Source organism: Mandrillus leucophaeus, unplaced genomic scaffold (assembly GCF_000951045.1).
Source record: "Mandrillus leucophaeus isolate KB7577 unplaced genomic scaffold, Mleu.le_1.0 Scaffold65, whole genome shotgun sequence".
In the NCBI taxonomy this organism is placed as follows: Eukaryota; Metazoa; Chordata; class Mammalia; order Primates; family Cercopithecidae; genus Mandrillus; species Mandrillus leucophaeus.
In genome coordinates this window covers 4573136-4591120 of record NW_012107030.1, presented here as the reverse complement: position 1 = coordinate 4591120, position 17985 = coordinate 4573136, and the positions used below count along the sequence as shown (strand labels likewise).

The following is a 17985-nucleotide window of genomic DNA, read 5'->3' as shown; positions in this document are numbered from 1 at the left end:
TGGCCCCGCCGTCGCTTCCGCGGCCCCGGGCCGGGGGCTTTTCTAGCCTGCTCCGGGAGGCTCGGCCGAGGAGCTATGAGGCCGCCCATACCGCCTCCCTCGGCTGCCGGCAAGAGGCCTTCCCAACTCATCATGCCGGAGCCCGAGCCGGCGGGTAACCAACCCTCCATAAGCCGTACTCACCTGTCAGAAAAGGGTCGCCCGGCAGCCATCTTAAGACCCCGTCAACATCGCGCCTTCTCATTGGCTCCTGCGTCTCAGCCAATGGGCTGGGGCCGTTCTGGCCCTAGGGTCGCCTTGGCAACCGGCCTCGTGGGGCGTGCCTTTTTAGTCCGTGCGAAGGAGGTGGTTCCTTGCTTTTTTTTCTCTCTTTTCTCTTGCCGTTTTTTCTTTCTTCTGAACATTTTTAAAGACTTTGTCCTTTCTTCATTCTCTGCTGTCGGCCAATGCGTCTGGGCGAGGAAAGGGCTGACATAGATAGACCTTGAACTAAGAGTTGATGCCACCAGGAGGGAGAATGTTGCAGTGCTTTCTTTCTAGGCCCTTCTGCAAACGTCTTCATTCATTTCATCCATTCCCCTCCCTCTCTTCCTTTTTTCATTTTTGTTTTGTTTTTTTTTTCTTTCTTCGCCTATTTATTAGGCGTCTACTTTGTACCAGGCATCATGCCAATCTCTGGTTAGCAGAAAACGGGCAGACTCCTGCTCTCATGGCGCTTACCATCTGGTGATGGCGCTGACTGGACCAAAAGTTTACCGAACTTCTTTTTTCTTTTTTGTGGCAGGCGCTGTGTTATGCCCTGAAGGGAGTACTTGGAGAACATAGAAAATGAAGAAACAAGAAACAAAAAACAAAAACAAAAACGAGAAAACCACTGTGAAGAAGATAAAGTATCCTATGTGATAGGGATGGGAATAGTGCTATTTTAGAAATATTTGCATTTTCCGAAATCTGTTTTATAATAAGAATAACATTAAGTGTACCTATTTGCTAATTTTGTGGTGATTATATAAGAAAAGCCTGGGCGACAGAACCAGACCCTGTTTCAGAAAAAAAAGAAAGAAAGAAAGAAAATACAGTAGGCTTCTCTCATCTGTGGCTTCTCTTAGCCTGATTCCAGTTACCTGGAGTCAACCAAGGTCCAAACACATTAAGTAAAAAATTCCAGAAATAAGCAATTCAAATGTTTAATTGCAATCCCATTCTGGGTATCCTGATGAAATATCCTGCAGTGTGAATCATTGCTTTGTCTAGTATATATGCATGCTGTTATGCCACCAGGTTCTTAGTCACTTAGTAGCCATCTTGGTTATCAGATTGAAAAACTGTATATGGGGTTCGCCATTATTCCAGGATTCAGGCATCTACTGGGGGGTCTTGGAAGGTATTCTCTGTGGATAAGGGAGATTACTGTACACATAAAGACTTTAACATGTTACCTGGCCCACACTAATTTTCAATCTCAGCTGTTTTTTGCTATTAACATAATAATGTCTTCCTTCAAAGAGAGCTAAATGTGTATAAAATTTTGCATTGCACTCAGTAATATATCTCAATTTCGCGTCAACGGATGGTTAAGCCTATTACTTAACTATCCACTCCACCGCCTCACTGCCAACATCTTCTAGAAGATGCACCAAGTTTAAAGAGCAGTTTTATATAACCCCAGCATCATAGTAAAACCTGAATCAACAAGTTAGGATCACTGAAGTCCATCTTCCTGTTCACATTCTCTGATTCTAAAGTAGAAGCAAGGCTGAATGAGTTAAGGATCTGTATAAAACTCTTTTGGCCGAATCTCTTCAGCTTCTCAATAGGATTTTCCTTGAATCCAAATCTTTAAAAAGTTAAACAGTTAACAAAAAGGTGTGCCTAAGAGTGCTGTTGTAACTGCATCAGGCCTCTTAATTGCTCTTCATCTGCTCGGGCTGTCATAGTAAAATACTACAGACAAGGTAGCTGAGGCAACAGGAATTTATTTCTCACAATTCTAGATGCTGGGAAGTCCAAGATCAAGATGCCATCAAGTAGGTTTTGTTGTGTTTGTTTTGTTTTGTTTTGTTTGAGGCCTCTTCTCTTGCCTGGTAGGCAGCCACCCTCACCCTGTTACGCTCCCATCACCTTTTCTTTGTGTGCACTGTTCAGAGAGCTCTCGAGTGTCTCTTCTCTGTACTTAAAAGGACACTAATCCTGTTGGATCAGGGTTCTACCCTTCTGACCTTATTTAACCTTAATTACTGCCTTAGAGGCCACATCTCCAAACACAGCCACACTGTGGGTTATGGCTTTAAGATAGGAATTGTAGGGGTGCACAAACATTCAGCTCACAACAGTTGCTGATGGTGGAAATATAACCAGAATGGGAAAAGAGATAGTAGAGGGGGAAGAACTGAGGCATGGGGTAGGAAGGAATTAATGTTTGTATATTTAAGAATGATCTGGGGCCGGGCACGGTGGCTCACACCTGTAATCCCAGCACTTTGGGAGGCCGAGGCAGGTGGATCACTTGAGGTCAGGAGTTCATGACCGGCCCAGCCAACATGCTAAAACCCCATCTCTACTAAAAATACAAAAATGAGCTGGACATGGTGGCACGTGCCTGTAGTCCCAGCTACTCGGGAGGCTGAGGCATGAGAATCACTTGAACCCGGGAGGCAGAGGTTGCAGTGAGCTGAGATTGCGCCACTGCACTCCAGCCTGGGTGACAGGAGCGAAACTTCATCTCAAAAAAATACCAAAAACAAAAAGTAAAACTCAATTGTTTCTATATAGATCCCATCAAAGAATGCTCATTATTTAGTGCATATATTAGTAAATGCAAGGGAGAGAGGTGGCATATAATTATAACTACTACAAAGATTTACAAACACCAGGTTTCATTGCAAAAGTTTTTGGAAAACCCTATTTCAAAAATATCTAACATTTTAAAATTAAGTTTCTCAATGCTGATCTGAGAATTCTTAACTACCTAATTGTTTATCATATTACTGGATGCCTATAATAAATGTAAATAATAGCTCAGACTTTTCTTCTCGCTCTGGTTGTAAGAACTTCAGTTTCTGAATATTATTGTTTTGTCAGTTTTCTAAGGAAAATGTCAGTCCTTTGATTTATATTGATCAATAAATTTACCTTTCTTCCAGCAAATTCTTGCCCTGGAAGCCTGCCAAGCCATGAGTTTTGTGAATGAAATACTTGTGTTTGTGAGATTTCTATGAAATGTAGAATAGTTGGATATCTTTTACTAAATCACAGTGAAATATCTGATGCAGTTAGCGAATTGTGCTTGAATTGTGTTGCATCTGGCACTAATTTCAGGCATGTAGCTCTCATTTAAATTCTCAACCATATCTTTAAAAACACAAAGCAGTTTTTCTTTGCCAAGAAATATTATAGTTTATGAACAGCTTTTCCTTACATTTAACAATTTTTTAGTGTAGAGATTGTAAGTCACACCCATATTATAAAAGATTAATTGTGGAGTTCTTTTTGGTGGCTGCTAAATCCCTGATTGATGAATAATTTCTCAAAATATAATGAAACCCCTTAAATATTTTTAAGTTGGAAAAGTGAATACAACTTTGTTGAACATATAATAAATGTGCTTCTTGCTGAAACTGAGAAAGAGAATATTAATTTCCTTCTATACAAACACCTCTTTTTTGGCATTGAGAGGAAAAAGTGATTTAGTGACTTAAGCAAAAGAATTGAAACCAGGGAGTTCTGAATTTCAGGATTCATGTTGATATCCTTCATGATTAAGGAATGACAATTTCTCTATCTAGATTTTTTGTTTGTTTGTTTTTTTACAGAGTCTGGCTCTGTCACCCGGGCTGGAGTGCAGTGGCTGACCTTGGCTCACTGCAAGCTCCACCTCCCGGGTTCACGCCGTTCTCCTGCTTCAGACTCCCAAGTAGTTGGGACTACAGGCACCCACCACCATGCCAGACTAAATTTTTTGGGGTTTTTTTTGGTAGACACAGGGGGTTTCACAGTGTTAGCCAGGATGTTCTCGATCTCCTAACCTTGCGATCCGCTCACCTCGGCTTCCCAAAGTGCTGGGATTACAGGTGTGAGCCACTGTGCCTGGCCCTCTATCTGGATTTTTTTTTTTTTAGGTTTGCAAACTGAAGCATCTATAAACCATGTTAGTCTTCCAAGAATATGTCGAATAACTAACACTACGATATCAACAGGACTTGACGTTTGAGAAAACAAAATTTCTGTAATACAGAACATTGCCAAAGAAAAACACTTTTTATTTATTGGTCATGTCTAGTAATTCTAATTTTTCAGTTCCAACAGGTTGTACATAGGCAGAAAGCAGAACAGGAGAGGGAGGCTTATTGAGCATTTTTGTAGGCTAGGAAATTTGGATCTAATATCTTATGTAATCTTATAAGGTAGCTATTAGTGTATCCATTTTATAGCTAAGAAAATTTGAAACTTCAAGAGCTTAAGAAACTTGTCTAATGTCATGTGCTTAGTAACATGTAGAACCAGAGTGGGGAAGTTTCACTGGACTCAAAAGATCCTGCTGTCTCCACTGTCCACATACTGCCTCTTTTAAGAAGAGGTTCCTGATAAATGCCAGCACAATGCAACCAATAAAGTGTGGATATCATTACTGCCCAGTGGCACGTTATGCCCACCGGGAACTCAAAAAGAGAGGCTTCGGGAGCAGAATGTCTTCTCTCTCTCCTTCCCCCTCAGGATCTAGTGAGTGATCAGATCCCATTCGAGGCATCCTCTTCAATTATTCCTGATTCGTTATATTGAAGTCTATGTTAATTTCCTTTTCCTTAATACTTTCACCTTCCAAAAACATCCCACTGTCTGATTAATGTCTCTAAATGAAGGAATACATGTAAAACTTTAACATAGAGCCTGGCATGTCGTCAGTGGCTAATATTAGCTTCCTTCCTTCCTTCACGTGTCAAAACTAAGAAACCCATAAATGTTGATAGAGTATTAAATTATCTGTCAATATCTTCATGGTCCTTACTATGTGCCCAACGCTCAGCACTATGCTAAGGGTTGAAGATGCAAAAAAAGAACTGTGTAGAAACTGGCCTCAAGAAGTTTGTAGTCTGAGACATAATAACATTTAAACCATGAGTACTATAATTGTGCGGTTCATGATGTAAATATGAACTATGGAAGTCCTAAGAATGGAAAAGTAAGCTAAGTGGAATTTGCTACATACTATTTCCTTTGCCTGAAATACATTTCTCTTTTATATCTGCTAAATATCTTTTCATCCTTTCAAACCAGATCAAATATATACATTGGCTTTTTATCTATACCTTGTTGTCTTATTTTTAAGTGGTCACTCTAGGGATTACAGTACTGATCCTTTTTACAGGCTTCTTAAAGTTAACATTTTAACAATTTGTGTGAAATGTAGAAATATTGGAACTGCGTGGGTCCTTTCAAAGCTCTTGGCCCACTCTTAATGTTGTCATATGCACTGCATCTACACACATTGTAAATCTCACATTAAGATATTTTTATTTCCTTGAAACTATTATGTATTTTAAAGGAATACAGAAGAAAAAATAGTCTTTTACACTTACATATTTACTATTTCCAAGGCTCTTCACTCCATCCTGTAAATCTGAATTTACATCTGCTTTCATTTAACTTCATTCTAAATAATTTCTTTTAGCATGGCTTATTTTGTAGATTTGCCAGCAATGGATTTTCTTAGTATTCTTTTATCTGAAAATATCTTTATCTTTTTTAAAGTGAAGTGTATTGAGGAATAATTTTATAATTTACATACAATATAAATTCACGCCTTCTGTATACACTATGATTTTTGACAAATGCATATAGTCATGTAAACACTACCATAATCAGTATACAGAATATATCCAAGTTGCCATCATGCCCATATATAGTCAACCACTTCTCCCTCCCCAGCCCCTATAAACTACTGAGGTATTCTCTGTCCTCATAGTTTTGCCATTTCTGGAATGGAGTCATATAAATGAAATCAAATAGTCTGTAGTCTTTGGAGTCTGGCCTAGTTCAAGGAGCTTAATGCATATGAGGATCATGCGTGTTGTTGCGTGTATCAGCAGATTGTTCCTTCTTATTGCTAAGTAGTATTCCATTGTGTAGCTATACATAATTCGTCTATTCACCAGAAAAAGGATATTTGAATTGTTTTCAGTTTTTAGCAATTATTAATTATAAATAAAGATGCTAAAATGCTCACATAAAGGTTTTTGTATAAAAAAAGTTTTCGTTTCTCTTAGGTAAATACCTAGGCATGGGTTTGCTGGATTAAATGATAAGTTTTTATTTAACTACATAAGAAACTACCAAAGTGTTTTCAAAAGTGCCTGTACCATTATACATTTTCACCAGTAACGTATGAAAATTCCTGTTGCTCCCCATTCTTCGGTGTGGACATAAAAAGTAAGTGTGTTCAAGTAAGTGTATAGTGGTATCTCATTGTGTATCAATTGTAATTTATCTAATAACTTATGATGTCTCTGGATTGTCTTTTGACGTTTTAACGGTGTGTTTCAAAGAGCAAAGTTTTCCATTTTGCTAAAGTCTAACATCAATTTTTTCTTTCATAGTTTATGCTTCAGATGTTATGTCTAGGAAATTCTAAGAAATCCTTGCCTTGTCCAAGGACACAAAGACTTTTTTTGCTTTTTATTATAACTTTTTTCTTTTCTTTTTTTTTTTTTTAGAGACAGGATCTTACTCTCACCCAGGCTGAAGTGCAGTGACATAACCATAGCTCAAGGCAACCACAGCTCACTGCAACCTCAAACTCGTGGGCTCCAACCATCCTCCCGCCTCAGCGCCCTGAGTCTCCATTAACCATGACTGGCTAATGGTCACAAAGATTATTTTCAATTTTATTATTTCTGTTTTATGCTACACATTTTTATAGTTTTAGATTATAGGTTTATGATCCATTTTGCATCAACTGTATATATGATACAAAGTATATGTCAAGGATTATTTTTTGGTACCTGGATGTCCAATTGTTCCAGCATGATTTATTGAAACTCCTTCTTCCAGTGAGTTGCCTTTGCACCTATGCTGAAAATCAAACTGACCATATATATTCTAGACTCAATTCTGTTCCATTAGTCTATGCATATATTCTTTCTCCAATATACACTGTCTTAATGACAGTGGCTTTATGATGTGTTTTGAAATCAAGTAACGTCAGTCTTCCAACCACATTCTTTTTTTAAAATTGTTTTTACTATACTGGTTTGTTTGCTTATTCATATAAATTTTAGAATTAGCTTGTCAGTTTCTACAAAAATATGCTGCTAATATTTTGATTGGGACTACATTAAACCTATAGATCAATTTGGAGAGAACTGATGTCTTAACATTATTGAGTCTTCCATGAAAAGTTTATCTCTAGATTTATTTAGGTCTTCTTTAATTTCTCTCATGAATATTTTGGGGTTTCAAGCATATGATCATGCATATATTTTATATTTAAAACTGTTTCATGGCTTTTATGCTATAAATTGTTATAAACTGTGTTGGAACTGTTTTTAATTTCAATTTCCAACTTTTCATTGCTATTATATATAAATAATTTTTAGATTTTTATTATGCATTTTGTTGTTGTATGGATTGTTCTGCAGACATGAGTTAGCTCAACTTGCTCGTGCTGTTCAAGTTTTGTACTTCCTGATTGATTTTCTGCCAACTTGTTTAATTGATTACTGAGACAGGAATGTTGAATTCTCAAACTGTTATTATGGATATGTCTATTTCTCCTCTCATTTATATCAGGTTTGCTTCTGGTATTCGAAGCTATGTTTTCAGGTGCCCATATACATGGGGGTTTTATGACGTCTTTGTGAATTGACCTTTTTGTTGTTATGTAATAGTCATCTTTATCCTTGGTAATATTCCTTATTCTGAAGTCTATTTTGTTTGATATCCAGATAGCCATTCTAGGTTTTAAAAAATTTGTATTTGCATGGCATATCTTTATCCATTATTTTATTCTTAACATATATATGATTTACATTTAAAGTGTATGGTGGCTCATGCCTGTAATCCCAACACTTTGGGAGGCTGAGGCAGGTGTAGTGTTTGAGCTTAGCAGTTTGAGACCAGCTTGGGCAACATGGTGAGACCCCGCTTCTAAAAAAAAAAAAAAAAGTGCAAAAATTAGCCAGACCCAGCTACTTGGAGGCTGAGATGGTACTATCACTTGACCCCAGGAGGTTGGGGCTGCAGTGAGCCAAGATCCATGCCTCTGCACTCAAGTCTGGGCAACAGAGCAAGACCCTGTTTCCAAAAAAAAAAAAAAAAAAAAGGCTATTTCTTATGGATAATACGTACTTGGGTCTTGCTTTTTTATCCTGTCAATCTCTTTAAATTGTTGTAGCTGGAGCATTTATATTTGATGTAATTATTGGTATAGTCATTTAAATCTACCACCTTTCTAGATATTTTGTATTTATTCTATTTCTTCTTTGTTCCTTCTTCCTGTGCTTTTCCCAGGTGAGTCAGTGCTCCCGTATCATTGCTCCTTGAAGGGGCTTGTCATTTCTTAGATTTATAGCTATTTGTTTGCCCTGTGAACTTAGTGTTCTGGGTTCAAGGAAAGTTATACTTTTGTCATTTATATGACACTTTCTTATTTTTACGATGGTATTAATGCTCTTTGTAGCTTTCTATGTCTTAGGTAGAAGTGTAACTCATCTTTATTCTTGAAGGCGCTTTTTCTGGATATGGAATTCTGGGTAGATAGTTTTTTCATTTGTTATTTTGAAATTGTTGTTCCATTGTCTTTTAGCCTCTGTTATTTCTGATGCAATCTTTGAGGTCCTTCAAGTTATTATTCCCCTATATGGAATGTGTCATTTTTCTCTGACTGCTTGGAAGACTGTCTGTTTATCTTTGGTTTTCAACAGTTTGACTGTAGTGTTTCTAAATATGCTGTTTATGTTTTAAATATTTTGCTTGAAGTTCACTGAACTTCTTGAACTACAAAATTTATATCTTTAGCTAAAATTGAGGAATTTTCAGCCATTATTTCTCCAAATAATGTCTCTAGTCTGTTCTCTCATTACTTTTCTCCAATATTGGATATTTTATATTTGTTTACAGGACTCTGAGGCTCTGATCATTTTTTAAAATAGGCCAGGCATGGTGGCTCATACCTGTAATCTCAGCATTTTGAGAGGCCAAGGCAAGAGGATCACTTGAGCCCAGGAGGCCACAACCAGCCTAGGCAATATAGTGAGACCCCCATCTCTATTTAGAAAAAAACTATATATTAAAAAAAGTTTTTCCTCTGTTCTTCAGAATATATTATTTTTAATGGTCTATCTTCAAGTTCTCTGATTCTTTCTTTTATCATATCCATTCTGTATCTAAGCCATCCAGTGAATTTTTTATTTTACATATTTTATTTTTCTGTTTTAGAATTTCTATTATTTCCTTTTTATAGTTTATATCTCCCAACTAAGGTTTTCTATCTTTTCATTATTATAATATATTTTCATTTCAGTCCTGAAGCATAATTATTTTTTAAATTCTTATCTTTTGATTTCAACTTTGGTGTCATCTCAGAATTAGTCTCTATTGATTTTCTTTTTCCTTAAAGCTGCTTCATGTTTTTTTTATCTTTATATGACAAGTAATTCTGAACTTTATGCTAGAAATTGTGATGGATATGTTGTAGAAACTCTGGATTTTATTATGCTTCTTCAAATGAATATACATTATATATAAATAAATATATAATGTATATAAAAATGTTTATATATATATATATATATATTTTTTTTTTAAGCAGACACCTAACTAGGTTAAGCCCAAACTGTAAGCTCTGTCTCCCTGGCAATAGGTGGCAGTTCAAAGCTAAGCTCAGTTATTTTAGCCTTAGCTGGGCTCCTTAAAGTCTGCCCCTCACTTGCATAATTCAACGGTCATCCAAAGATTAGTACATAGCTTATATGTAGAAATTAGGCTCACCCTTTCTGCCTCGCTTCTTTTCAAGATTCCAGTTCAGTTTCTAGCAGCTGTTATTGACCCAAACTCTTTCCCCAAGTAAGATTTCTATTCAGTTTCTAGCCTTCCTACCCAGCTTTGGCTATGACCTGGTCTCAGGATAAAAGCTTGAAAAAAAAAAAAAAAAAGGTAAACTAATCCCTTGCCTTCCACTTCTTCTGAGTATCTAACCTCTCCAGTGTTTGCCTGCTTTTGTTTCTTCTCCAGTGCCTTAGAACAGTTATTTTGCTTCTTTCTAAAGTCTACAGTTATTATGTGTGGAAAGGTTGGTTGGTAACACAGAAGCTTATTTGGGAAGTGTGTTTGTAATTCAAACAGTTACATACCTCCTTAAACATCCCTTGTGTTTTTCATGGAGTCTTTTCGTCATCATTGTTGTTGTTGTTGTTAGAGTTTATTCATTTTAGTTTATATTATTTAAGATCAAGGACTGTTACATTTTATGTTCAGTACCACTTTGACAACTGTATTATCTGTAGTGGTAGATGCTGGGAACTTGGTAAATATTTAAATGATGAATAACGAGTAAACTTGGCATACATTTTTCTTAGCTATACAGAATATATCCTTGTTGAGAAAATTTATTCTATGTAAGAAGACCTAATTAATAATTGCTGTTTTTCATTAAAAATTGCCATTAGAACAGAAAAAACACACTTAGATTTCTTTAAAAACAGAACCTCACTTCTCCTCTAAAATAAAATTTTGATTCCATGTATTTAACATTGACTTAAAATCTATTGATGTCAAAGTACTTTAGAGAACACTATTTTTGTGTGAAAGGGGAGGATAATTAAATATGACAGATAATTCTAAGAACCCTTATCTGAAAACAAAATTTTTTTAAAAAGACAGAAAAGACATGCTCCCTGCCATCCAAGAATCTAAAATCTAGTTGGGGATACAGACAGAAGTAAATAACTTTAATATAAAGCAAAAAACTGTTAAGTGCTATATTGAGATCAGAACAAACTATTATGTGAGAAGACATGGACACATAGAGGGGAACAACACACACTGGGGCCTATCGAAGGGTGGAGGGTGGGAGGAGGGAGAGGGTCAGGAAGAATAACTAATGAGTACTAGGCTCAATGCCTGGGTGAGGAAATGATGTGTACAACAAACCACCATGGCACAAGTTTATCTGTGTGACAAACCTGCACATGTACCCCTGAACTTAAAATAAATGTTAAAATAAAACTATCAAGATCACAGTAAATAGAAAACAATGTAATCAGTTCAGGATTCCAAAGAGTTTTTTGGTAAAGGTAGGATATATACGGCCTTAGGAGGAAGTAAAGAGCTTAATAGGTATATATGATAGGAAAATTTATCTTAGAAAAATTTGGAAAATGTTCGGCCATGTTTAGGAAAGAGTAGCATGGTTTAATGATAAGACCTAGGACTTTGAAATCACAAAGATATGTATGACTGTGTTCAACAATCTAAACTTCTCCAAACCTCAGTTTCATCATCAGAAAAATGGGAAAGGTGAGTGGAGTTCAAATTGTGGAGACTCTCTCTGAAAAGGTAGATTAATAGAGGCCTGTAGACTGTAGTTAGGGAAGCCTGCTAGTTGGCTGTAGCAATAATAAAGTAAAAAGTATTGGCAATAGGACTGAATCCAAAAACAAAAGATCGTATTTTCTGTTCCAAGCATAGACTGGAAAAAAATGAGAAAGAGGGAACAAATATAAAGGATTTGGCCATTGATTCTATGGAGAAAGGAAAGGAGGAAACTCAGGAAGTTTAATGGAAACAGCTAGAACCAATTTAATGAAACAGCTCTGAAACTATTGTAAAGTAGATTATATATTATTATTTTATATGGTATATACATAGGATTCTTTTTCTGATATAAAGAGAATTATTTAAAATATATTTTGAAATAATCGTAAACTATTTTAAGTGGTAATAAGACTTGAAAGATGCTGCAAAAAAAATTATCAATGTTTACTAATTTTTTAAATCAAAACTTAAAGATCTTTCTCCATAATTTTGCTTGACAGAATTTTTAGATTTTATTTTTGTTTACTATTTTGTTCATTGAGGTCTTATTAACATATACTTCATGTTTTGCCATATATTACATCTCTTTTATAGCCACGATCCACTCATTAACACCTCCTTAGTACTTCATTAAAATGTTTTATCCATATATACTATTGGATTTTTAAATTTTTTTTTTTTGAATAGTGGGGAAATATTCACAGAAAGGAAATGATACCTATGGTTCATAAGCCTAGAAACTCTTACTAAATGCAAACAAGCTGACATTCATAGTTAAGTGACTACAAGAGGCAATAGCTTAAAAATCGTGCTGTTGAATTTCAATATATTTATGTCTTTTGTGTTTATTAGCATGAATAATAATTCACTAATGTGTGTCTGCTAGGTACAAAACGCCATGCTAAGCATAACATACACATTATCTCACTTAATTTTCATGACAGCGATACATGATACTCTGATTATCCCTAAATTAAACTAAGGGAAATTAAAGTTCAGAAAAGGTTATGTGCTCGTGATCGTATAGCTAGCAAATGGCAGAGTTTAGATCTGAGCCTAGGATCACCTAACTCCCAAGCCCATATGCTTTCTCCTATACCACATTGCCTCCCCCAGGAAAGAAGAGAAGGGCGAGGATGGAAGAATCTCTAAAAATGAACTGAGTCTTTCCTAACTGCCAAACGATTCCAAGTGCTTTTACATACACTGACTAATTGAATTCTCACAACAGTCATAGCGGGGAGGTTTCTTGTTATCTCCATCTAGTATATGAGTAAACCAAAAAAGGTACCCAGATCTTCCACATGGCATTCAACAATTCTACAACCAAGATGTGCATAACAATTGAGAACTTGGAGCCAAACAACATCATTTGATAGCCACCGGGAACGTCTTCCTGGTCCCTAAATCTCTTCTCCACAGTTTTCCCCTATCGAAACAAAAATAATCCTGGGGGCGAGAACACAGTAAACTTCATTATCCAACTGCACTGCAGTGAAGCTGAATGACCATCTGGGTTCAGGGAGGTCGTTTTAATGAGAGGAGAGCTAGCAGGCCAAAGGCACCCAAGAAGAAGGGGCCGGGGCACACTGGGAGGAGGAAGAAAGGAGTTAATGAGGATGGTTGAGAAGCAGAAAGCCACGCTCACCTACTTCATGTTTTTCTGGGCTTGGTCTTGCTGCAACCAAACTCACATTTGCAATTCAGAAATGGAGATAAGACAATTAGGCGAACACACTGGGTTCCAGAGAAGATGCTGAATTCAAGTATATTCGTTTTTATTATTCTTTATTTATGAAGAACATAAAGCACTCTGCGTGAGATTAGATGTTAAGAGCTATCCATCTGGCTCTGCCAAATATTAACTCAGGTTAATTGTAGGCTGCTCAATCTATCATCCATGTGACGGCTTCACATTTTCAAACAATGTACTAAATGTTCCTCTAAGTTGATGTTATTCCCATACTATATATCACATGGGATTTGCCATCTTAACTGCATGAGTGTGTAATGCTATAAGTGACCCTGTGGCAAAAAGAGAAGCAAAGAGTGGGAAGGACTCAAGTTGGGCCCTGATCATACTCCATCCAGGTGTGATAATGAATTAAGTTAATCTGTGAGTATTTTCTTAACCATAGACTGGAAAACTCTCATTCGCAAGAAGTTGTTTTGACTTTTAAGCAGGGAATCCTATAAAAGGTAGACTATTATAAACTCTCCTAAAGCAAAATATTTGCTTTATGTAAATAGCCTTCTCAAGGTAATAAATAATTAAGGAACCTCAAAATAAAATGATGTATGAAGCTCTGAATCCCTAACCAAAAAGATTTCCAAAGATTTACCTTCAGAAAGAATCCATCTTTAAGAAGAAATACTGAAAACATACCAACTGCCCTAAGTTCCAAGATCATAAGCAACAATTAAGAGCAATAATTAAAATGGAGAGTCCCATGTTCAGGAGTTGCAAAGACCTGGATACCAATTCTTTTCTCCCAGGCAAGTTACTTAACCTCCAAGACTTTAGATGTTCATCTGCAAAACAGGAATAACAGCACCTGCTCTGCCAGCTTGCACAGCAGTTGTGAGGATCAAATGCAGAGGCAGCAATAAGAGCGCAGCACCACCTGTACCACTGAGACAATCCAGGTACACAAGGTACAGCGAGGTCTGGCCCAGGGGCTGACCTCAGACTGTGCTTTACACTCTGTGTCTTACTGCATCATTTCTGGAAGATTATTTCAGAAGGTGGTAATTATAGAGAGTAAATCAGGGCTAAAGCAGGATGAGAACTTGCTTGGATATTCTGTTGAGGAAAGAGAGGTGGAAGGAGCAAAGGGCTCAGCACCCAAAACTCTGGGAATCACTCAACTTTAGGGAAAGAAAGCAAACAGCACTCTTAAAATGAGTTAAGTGGAAGACATAGGGGCAAAGGAGGTAGGCATCCTGTCCTGGAACCTCTGGTTGGAGTGGGTTGAAGAGGGACCTGATAAGACTAGTGATTTTGTTGTCATCTTAAGATGGTATCTAAGTAGAAAACTAGTCTGTAAAAATAGATACCAGAAACCACTTGTGCCTGTCACGGGGTGGTGGGACCATTGGTGGGAATGTATGATTTTTATTCTTTTTGTTTATCTGTATTTTCTACTATGAGAATTCCACAATGAGAATGTATTATTTCCATAATGAAAATGCTATTTCTGCAAAAAGTAAAAATGTATAGATTTTAAATTATATATTATATGTTTAAAAAAACTGGATTTTTTTTTTTTTTTTTTAGTTACTGGGCACTTTATTTTATAGGTAACTTCTATAAAGATGGAAGCTGCTTCTGGCTCATCAGCCATCATTGATGATAACCAGTCCTACAATTCTCATTAGGTGGTTCTGTTACCCCACTATTTCCTTGGGGTCTGTTGTGCTAAGGAAAGGATTGGTTGGGTAAAGAGGTGTGGCACAAATAACCCTCAGGAATACAGGCCACAGAGCTAATGAAGGGCCCCAAGGAAAGAAAGACCTGCCCATCAGCGATGAATTCTCTCCCCTCATGCCACAGACCTGAGGGCACGTGACCCAGGAATGTGCATCCAAAGATAATACTACCTTCAGAGAACTCTACTTATAGGTAAGTAACTCTCCTTTATAGGAGGTATCTTTGTGTGGCAGACTGTTTATGCGAGCAATTTGAATTGAACTTTAAATGAAAAAGGCATATCTCTGTAAGTGGTAATAATTTTAGTCATCTCACTGTGGCTAGGGGTTGTGGAATTCATTAGCACAGATTAACATATAAAGTGGGTGAGATATCTAATAGCAAACGGAGAGGTTTAGGGGCCTTAATTCATCACTGAATGAACAGCGTGTACAGTATTAGGGACTATGAAATTTTTAATTTACACAAAGTGTCCAAGAATATAGGGAATAAATTTAAACCCAAAACAGATAATGGAGCTATGCCCTACCTGGCTGGCAAGTTGAATTGTTTTTACACTGAGTGAAGAAAGCTAATTATCCCAAGCACAAGGAGACTGCTAAAAATAATAAGATTATAAGGAATAATTTGCTGATATAATTACAACAAAATTGGGTACACACAATCGTCAGATACATGTATTGCTTGACCTGGGTGAGAAAGTGAAATAAATCCTTCTTCTATAGCCTTCGTAAATTTGTTTTTATCATCTCCAAGTGGTGTTTGCACAGGCAGCACAATTTGCATGTGTAATGTGGCTGTACAAATTGACAACAAGTAAATTATTCAAGGAAATAGGCTGGTCGCGGGTCTGAACTATCTCGCAAAGCCTATTCATTTTGAAGAATCACTGAGACGTGAAGCTCATACATCAACCGTTTTCTGACAATCCTCAGACTTATTGTCTCCTAAAATGTCATTATGGCTATTATTTATGAAGCTAATTCATTTATTAATATATATTTAACTCTGACTTGTCATGCACCTTAGCAGACATTCTGTGCACTGCATATTTTTGAATAGATGAAAGGCTTTTGCAAGCTTTAATGATTACTGTAAGCTGCTATAGATTTATAGAATGCAGCTTTATTATCTACTTGCATTAATACCTTTTTTTAAGTTTTTTTCTTAAGGCCATCAAATATAAATGGCAAATGACATATTCAAAAGATTGTGTGGAATAAGATTTTCCAAGAGTTTGTTGAATTTTAGAACAAAGTGGGTTATCTGTCAGTTAAGGCCTAATTCACCTAAAAAGATGGGTATATACCAATTATGTTGAATTTTCCTGCGAAATATAGGCTTTGGTTTTTCAAGAAAAAGTAAAAGATTCATGATTCACTGAGCTCTTTCCTTGTGAGAAGAAAGACCACTCTTATATGCTGAAGTTGGACAGCAGTTCCCGAGGAAGCTGAATTCTAGCTGTTTATTGTTATTGGGTCTTGTACTATGCCCTTTATGTTGTCATTAATCAATAAATACGTGTGGAACAAATGATTAGCTAGATGGATGATCTCCAGGTTTTCTGATAATGTCATGAGTAAAATCAGTAGAATCAAACATCTACCTAGAATACTATTTTATATAGTTTTGCTTTCTGCTTTAGCACTTCTAACCTCTCGAGAACATTCCGTAACTCCCACTATGATTTAAAAATAAGCCATATGTGTATGTAATCAAAATACACAGCACATGTTATTTTTACAGTCTGCATAATAATATATCAATACTAGACATGTATTGCTACTTCTTGTTGTCACTGGATATATTCTGCTCACTAAATGTGACCTTGACTACTATGTGTGTGTGAGTGTGTGTGTGAATGTGAGTGTGTGAGTGTGTATGTGTCTGTGTGTGTGTTTATGTGTTGGGAGGCAGTGAGAAGAAACTGAAGAATAAAAAGGAAGGACGATACAGTTGCCTCAGCTGTTCTGCTGTGAGTATGTTTCGTGCTAACCATTCAAATATTCACCATATTTCTAACTTAACATTTCTGCATTTTTGTAGATGCAAATGTAAAGCTCTTAAAGTACCAACCAAGCAGAAGGACAGCACAGGCAAACCTAACACTCCTGCCATTAAACTATGGATCTGAAATTGTGATAAACCAGATGCTCCATTTTAAAGATAAAAATTGTACAAAGATAAAAAATGTCATATACCCGAATATTATGTTGAATATATTAGTTTTAATAAGGTCATGAAATCACCAAAACTTTGAGATAATTAAGATGTGTTGCTAAAATGTTGCTTAATCTATGAAGATAGAAAGTAGAATTAGCTGTGTGTGGTGGTGTGCACCTGTAGTCCCAGCTACTAGTGAGGCTGAGGCAGGAGGATACCTTGAACCCAGGAGGCAGAGGTTGCAGTGAACTGAGATCACGTCACTGCACTTCAGCCTGGGCAACAGAGCGAGACCCTGTCTCAAAAAAAGATATGTAGGTTAGTCGTTGCTTAGGGCTGGTGGGAAGTAACTGCTAATGGGTGTGGGAGTTCTCTTGGGGGTGACAAAAATGTTTTAAAATTAGACGGTTGTGATGATTACACAACCCTGTGAATAGACTAAAAACCACTGAATTGTGCTGAATTATGCTTGTTAAATGTGTGAACTATAATGGTATGCCAATTATATCTCAATATGGCTGTTTAAAAAGTACTGCTTGATCTATGCCAAAATTAGTTTGCTATATATAACCAATGCCATATACTATGAATAGTAGCATAAGAAATAATTTAAGAAACTAGCTTATGAATGAAACCAAATTTAAGTATAAGATAAATGATCTATCCACAAAAGCATAGGAAGGAGGCCTGCTTTCCAGAAACTCAAACTTCAACAAGAATGGTATTCATGTTACATGATCTGATAAGAGAGACAAAATTCTTATGTCTCAAACACTGATATAAGCTACCAAATGTAGTCAGGCAAAATCTTAAGTAAATGTACAGGAAGATACAATTTTCCTTTAGTATTATTGAATAAGAAC

At 36.5% G+C, this 17985-nt stretch overlaps 1 protein-coding gene and 1 long non-coding RNA gene across 3 annotated transcripts in view; one reads left to right on the top strand and one right to left on the bottom strand.

Moving 5' to 3' along the window:
* Positions 1 to 266, bottom strand: part of FAM204A (family with sequence similarity 204, member A) — a 36797-nt gene extending 36531 nt beyond the window's left edge. Inside the window, exon 1 of one of the 2 annotated variants that reach the window (XM_012001107.1) lies at positions 184 to 266. The gene's annotated coding sequence lies outside the window, so the exon portion shown is untranslated. The remainder of the gene's footprint in view (positions 1 to 183) is intronic. The other variant, XM_012001109.1, reaches the window with a different exon arrangement.
* A 14146-nt stretch (positions 267 to 14412) lies between these two features.
* On the top strand, positions 14413 to 16504 carry LOC105554569. Its single transcript, XR_001008346.1, has 3 exons — positions 14413 to 14463; positions 14830 to 15151; positions 16300 to 16504. It is a non-coding gene; the product is annotated as an uncharacterized LOC105554569 (long non-coding RNA).
* The last annotated feature ends 1481 nt before the right edge of the window (positions 16505 to 17985 follow it).